General features: G+C 34.5%; 1 long non-coding RNA gene across 1 annotated transcript; it reads left to right on the top strand.

The window, feature by feature from the left end:
* Positions 1-392: 392 nt before the first annotated feature.
* Positions 393-2,673, top strand: LOC145074112 (uncharacterized). The gene is made up of 3 exons (XR_013691707.1): positions 393-1,016; positions 1,118-1,839; positions 2,522-2,673. It is a non-coding gene; the product is annotated as an uncharacterized LOC145074112 (long non-coding RNA).
* Positions 2,674-7,128: the final 4,455 nt, after the last annotated feature.

Raw genomic sequence — 7,128 nt, forward strand, 5'->3', positions numbered from 1 at the left:
AGGTATTTAGGACTTAATTGAATAAAAAAAATATATAGGGACTAAATCGATTATAAGATCAATATGTAGGGACTTTATTGCAGTTTTCCCTTTAACTAATATCTAAGTAAAAACTAAAACATATACTACGTCTATCATCAGAAAAGAAACCCTTTGCGCTTATTTATATATATATATATATACTAATTTAGAAGTACATGATAAACAGTACTTCTTCATGATTGGTGGACTTCTTTTTTCATAAATTCTGCCCATTGGAAGTGTTGTCAATATTCGATTCTACATCGGTGCTACGTGTTATTATATGCTCCCGCCTCCTATTTCTTCCAATTACATAGCTACAATAAATCATCTGCCAGATCCTTCCCACCGCCTACTGTGAATTCCCTTACTACGTCTTCTTTCCCTTACTACGTCTTCTTACCCTTCTGTTTCCACAGGTGGGAACCGATTCACTGAATGAAGAGACAAAAATCCCTAAAACCACCCCATTGTCATTAGATCATTTGCTTCTTTCTATTCCCTAAAGGTTCGCAACCAAAAAAAGCTCTGCTATCTTCTATTTCGTTTGGCGACACCTCAATCTCCCATGAACATGCTTCGAGCTCCGTCGTCTCAGGGATGCTTCACCCGTTACCGTCTTTGTCAGAAGTTGCTCAGAAGTCAAATACCCATTCTATTGTTCGCCGATTGTCATCGATTTCTATTCACGATCTCAGGAACACAGCCTCCACTCCGGTGCAGCAAGGCAGCAACGACACAGACAATTTTTGGTTTTACTGATTACAGCGTCGGTTGTTCTTTCTGGTCGATTTGTTTTTTTGGTCAATTTTCTCTAATCCATCGTCCTTTCATCTTCATTTGTTGAATTTTCCTCTATTCACTTTATCTCATGTGGAGGATGTGTTTGCTGAAGAAGAATGGAGCGATACGTGATGTCTGCAATAAAGAATGAGCCGATAAGTTCTGCAAAAAACGCCCAAAATATTTTCACTGATCTGAACCACCGAACGTAGGTAAGGTCTCAAACCCTCTAACTTTTTATTTTTATGTCGAGCAATCAGCAACTCAGAACAATCGATTTATCGCCACTAAATGTGACTGATTTGTTTTGTAGAAATCAAAATCCATAGACTCATTCCATTCACCAAAAAACCAACTTCACCACACCATCTTCCTCCAATTTTCAGTTCTCTTCTTTTTGACACCTATGTCGGTGTTGCTTTTCTAAAATTCTTCTGATTCCACCTTTCATCGTGGATGTCTTAGAATGTGGGTGTATAAAGGAGCAACTACATGAAAGGGAAAAGGCTATAATGGAATTACAGAAGACTTTAGATGATAAAGAATTAAAGATAGACAACTTCATGCGATTAGATTGGAACATGAAGTGCTACGTGTAAATTGTAAACTGTAAACTGTAAACATTTGTTTCCTTTTATTTTTTTATTTGTCATTGTTTAATTCCATTGTTGTTATCTATTGGTACAGGTATGGCTAACTTTTGTCATTCTGGTAATCTAAGTATATCTTTAATCTTGCACATAAGGTGTTTGATGTATTGCCTAACTAAGTTACCTGTTTATTATTATTATTTTTTTTGGTAACAGGGATATTTTCGTGACTTTGCTCAAGTATACAGGTTCATTGATAAATTGTGAACTGATAATTGATGGTGGTTCGGCAATGATCAGGGGTTGATTCCAGATTTGCCTGGATTACCAGCCGAAGTGAAGTTTGACCCGAAAGATCAACAAATTATTTAGCATTTGAAGGCTAAGGTTACCCCAGAGGTTTTACACACTACTTCTTGGACCTTTCCAATATTTAGATCTACAAGTAAGCCAAAAAACACTTTCACTACCCTTAAATTTCTTATCAATTAATTGGAATCATATAGTTTTTTTAACATATATCTATCTTATTGGAATTTAATACCAAACAAATTATGGATCGAATATCATTTGTTTGTGAATACATGCACAAGTTTTTTTAAATGATATGGAAAAAATTATTGACCATTAGAAAGGTGGAGATCTATCATTAGAAAGAATTCTAATTAAGTGTATTTTTCAAATTTTTTTTATATTTTTTTTTCAATTAAAAAAAGATGGGAGATTATAGCGAGAAACAATTCTTAGCTTAAATATACCCCTACACTGTTTGATAAATATTTTTTTATAAATTTTAGAAGTTGAGAAATATGTATTAACTATTGTAGATATATAAAATGTTTAAAATTATATTACAATACCTAAGTAAAAAATATTGAATTAAAATAAAAATAAGATGTCATATAACAAACGTAAAAAAATCATGCTCATCATATTTTATATAAATTAGTATTATCATATTTTCTTAAAAGTAATAACTTATATATTAATATTGAATTAATCACTTTTGTTGTTGGTTAGATATGACATCCTAATTCCATTTTTCTATTTTTCCAATATCAATCTACTTTCATTATTTTTCTTTCCATTTGTGTTTGTATGTGTTAACCGTTGTGTCCTTTGCATAGTTTCCAACGAGGGTATTTGCGGAATTGGCGTTAGGGCCAATAACAGCCAAGGACGAAATGGTCTTTTTCAATGGGAGGAGTTTAGCGGAGTTCTTTAGAAGTACAATTCCGTTACTTGCAACGTCAAGGGCTAGGTCCTGGTGCGCTTTGGTGCAGACTTGGTTCGGACCGATTGAGCCGTATGGGAGTATGGCTGGATTGCCATTGAACAAACCAAGTCGCATTCTCAATTTTGAAGAGGTTGGTAAGAGCTCTGTCTATGTCTGGACCAATGACTTTCTTCTTTTGGACTGCTGATTTGGTGTGGTTCTTCAAGTAGAAACCACAGTCCACATCCATGCCTGTTATTTTTTTTCAACAAAACAAGAATTTTACTTTGCCGATTTTAACATACTTTGAGTTCATGTGATTGTACTTTATATTTACATTGGTTTATTATATAGGAATTCATGATTTTTTTTTCACATTTTTCAATACATTATCAGCTGTGATTGGTGGTTGTAGTAATATATGGGTTTTTTTTTTTGGATTGAACCTGTGCTTCTGTTCTTGCTGATTCCATTCGAGGGTTTAACAAAAAAAATAGTCTTTATAACATGAAATGTAAATAAAGATTGGATCTTCATTCTTGATTACCATTTTTTTCACTGGCGGCAGCTTCAAATGGCACTATGAGACCATTATGAATATCTGTTAGTAGTTGACTGCCTCAATTGCCGAAGAAGATGTTGAAAAACTTGATGATGCAATTGAAATCAAGGAATTTAATACCATATCTAAAATGGTAACATTTCGAATATTCCACCATCATGTTAGCTTTTCCTTCTTTATTAGTTAATATTATGAAAATAACCATCCTGCACATATTATTACCATTTTATTCAACTTTTGTACATATGATCTGTCTTCATTTTCTTATTATTTTATTTTTTTGCAGACGAGTCATATCATGGGGCTAACAATGAGTTACGGGTGTTGGCGGCAGTTGAAGTTGGTGTTAATTTTTGTTCTTATATAAATATAATTTACCGTTGAATTATTATCTAAAATTGGCGTTGAATACTTTTTTCATGCAGGTTGGTTTCTTTTTTTGTTTTGTGACGTGGAAAGTGTTGGAATTGCAATTACTAACAAATAGCTTTGATTGATGTAAAATTTTTCCTGCTTTGACCCATGTAATTTTCTAATAAAAAGCTCTCTCGGATACATCAACAAAGTAACTATGATGAACTCTTTGGCGTGTCCAACCCCGCAAAGCGGGGATTATTCCGTAGTTTTATAATAAAAAAGATTGATTACTTTCATTATTGACAAGAAACGCACACCAAAATCGAGTCAAAAGTTGTGGTTGCGATAGACCAAAGTGAACAAGTAAATGCCAAAAGAGGGTCATTCATTCCCTTGCTTGCCTACCGGCAATAAGGGATCTACTTTTACTTTTAGGCTTGGTGGATAACAAAAAAATGCTACTTGTTAATAAAAACATCAACTGAGTAGTTGCCTTTTGGGAAATGCAATTTCTTATAAAAAGAATCAATCCAAATTTAGATAAATGCTACGTAATAATTATCATGACATTTTTAAGGTGTTGTCTAAAAAGACACCCCATTTTATGATTTAGACATCCTATATAGTTTTTAAGGTATTTTATTGGTTAAAATTGCATTGTTTTCTGAAAAAGATGATTATAAATAGTTATCTATTGGTTGACTTTTGATAAAGGTGTTTATAGGATGTCTAAGAGGTGTCTTAATAGCAACACCTCATTTTTAATTGTTTATGGTCCATAAGTCTTCTTCATTTATATTGTTAATAAACATTTTATGTATCTTATCAATAATAAGATGTTCTCATCAAACCACAAATAAAATCACAAGTTTACATTCTACAACAAAAAAGATTATTTTGAATTGAAATTATCATGGATTTAATGATTAATTAAGAGATAACCAAAAAACATAAGAGATATTTTGAGATTTTTTACTATTTAATCATTGTATTTTATGTATGTTGGTCAACAAAAGCCATCTACTTTCATAAGAAATGTTCCATGTAACCACTATAACTCCTATTTTCAATTTACTTTGTGTTAAAATTACAAGACATCATATGTATTGGGAACCGATTTAGTGGAAATAAAGAATAAAAAATTAGACTGAGCACAAGAATCCGAAACCAATTTAGTGCCAGACCGAATACACCGATTTTGGTTTTCTCAGTCCAGTCCAATTCCACCGGGTTAAATACTCATCCATAATATGTATGCAATAAAAACTAAAAATATATATGGTAACTTTAAATGACTTCTCAGAGTATACACATAATATATATATATATATATATATATATATATATATATATATATATAGACACACACACAGTGTTGTAAAACTCGCCGAGTACTCATACGGGTACTTGCTACTCGGCCCATGACCGAGGCGAGTTACAAAATCCGAGTACTCCCCGAACGGCCCCTTATTGAAGCGAAAACTGTTGTAAAACTCAACCAACTCGGTGATTAATATGTATAGTATACTTAATGATTTATTATTTAACACACACATATGTGATTATTACTACATATATATCTTAAATTTTCAATATTTATTCACAAAGTAGGACCATTGTGTTTTTATTTTTTATTTTTGTGTATTCATATGTATCTAATTTTGTAATATATTTCATTCAACTTATGGTTTTGACTTATGATTTTGACATATATAGTTTCCATAAAAGTATTTCTATATGAATTACCGAATCCGAGTACTCCCCAAGTACTCCCTAGTACTCGCTACTCGGTAGTCGGCCGAGTAGGTACCGAGTAGCGAGTTCTACAACCATGTGTGTGTGTGTGTATATATATATATATATATATATATATATATATATATATATATATAATGTATGTAAATGAAATTCCATATCAATTATAACACGTGCTAAATTGGAAATAGATGATCACATTACAAAAATAAATCCATAAATAATTCTCATCGTGGACATATCTAAATAGAAAAATGAATAATGACTTAAAAGTGTAATATATCTTTTGATTTGTACATATTTGGTTACTGAATTTTTTTCGTCTATATTTACCCATTCAACTTATTAAAATGTAAACATTCAGTCCTTATTACCGGTTACTCTAGGTTAGCCGGGAAAAATGACTTAATAGGGTACTATATTTCTCATTTTTTACACATTTAGCCATTAGTATTTTTACACATTTAGTCCTTAATATTTTTTTTGTTTCAAAATAAGTCATTTTTATTTTTGTACTCATTCAGTAGTTATGAATGATTTCTTTAGGTTTTTCTCACTACATCTTACGTGAGATAATCATTGATGAGGTGTTTGGGGTTGTTGATGCTTATGGGGTTTCTGCGTCTTCAGTGTATCAGGGTTGTGTAATGGAGATCTTCGGGGTGCCTTATTTGATCGATCTGATCTCTATTCCCATGGGGAATATTGGCGTGATTGTAGGTATGGATTGGCTTAGCCGGTTTGGTGCTATGACTGATTGTGAGGGCCACCACGTGGTATTTCGAACCCCAAGTGGGGGAGAACTGGTTAGCTATGGAGAGGGAACTAGGATGGGTTTACGGTTTTGTTCAACAGCCAGGGCTCGACAGTATATTCAGCATGGGTGTGAAGGCTACTTGGCTTATGTGATGGATACGCGTATTGGGGATCAGATTTCAGTTTCAGAGGTCCTGGTTGTTAGGGAGTTTGCATATGGGTTTCCGGAGGATTTACCCGGTGTGCATCTTGAGAGGCAGGTTGAGTTTAGGATTGATCTTGTGCCAGGAGCAGCCCCGATCACCAAGGCATCGTATCACTTGGCACCGCCTGAGATGCGGGAGTTGTCATCTCAGCTGCAAGAGCTGCTAGGCAAGCAGTTCATCAGATCGAGCAGTTCTCCATGGGGAGCTCCTATATTGTTCGTCAAGAAGAATGATGGTTCACATTGGATGTACATTGATTACCAGGAGTTAAACAATTTAACGGTGAAGAACCGTTATCCCTTTATGCGGATTGATGGCCTCTTCGATCAGTTGCAGGGTGCATCTTGGTTCTCCAAGATAGATTTGAGGTTTGGGTATCATCAGTCCAGAGTGAGAGAGGAGGACATGGAGAAGACCACGTTCCGGACTCGTTATAGGCATTACGAGTTCGTAATGATGCCATTTCGGCTCACCAATGTGTCTGTAGTGTTTATGGAATTGATGAATCGGGTTTGCAGGTCGATGCTCGATCGTTCCGTTATTGTGTTTATTGATGATATCTTGGTGTATTCCAAGACCAGAGAGCAGCATAAGGAGCATCTTCGCGAGCTTCTGGCGGGTTTTAGGCGAGAACAAATTTATGCCAAGTTCTTAAAGTGTGAGTTTTGGTTACGATAGGTTCAGTTCCTTGGGTATCTCGTTAACCAGGATGGGATTTGGTCGATCCGGCCAAGATCAATGTCATGATGCAGTGGGAGGTCCCGAGATCTCCCTCATATATCAGGATTTTCCTAGGGTTTGGCAAAGTACTATCGGAGATTCATTCGAGATTTCTCCAAGATTGTGGTACCCCTCACTCGTTTGACGAGGAAGGGGGTGGAT

This window comes from Lactuca serriola, chromosome 9 (assembly GCF_051521515.1).
Source record: "Lactuca serriola cultivar US96UC23 chromosome 9, Lser_US96UC23_V15, whole genome shotgun sequence".
In the NCBI taxonomy this organism is placed as follows: Eukaryota; Viridiplantae; Streptophyta; class Magnoliopsida; order Asterales; family Asteraceae; genus Lactuca; species Lactuca serriola.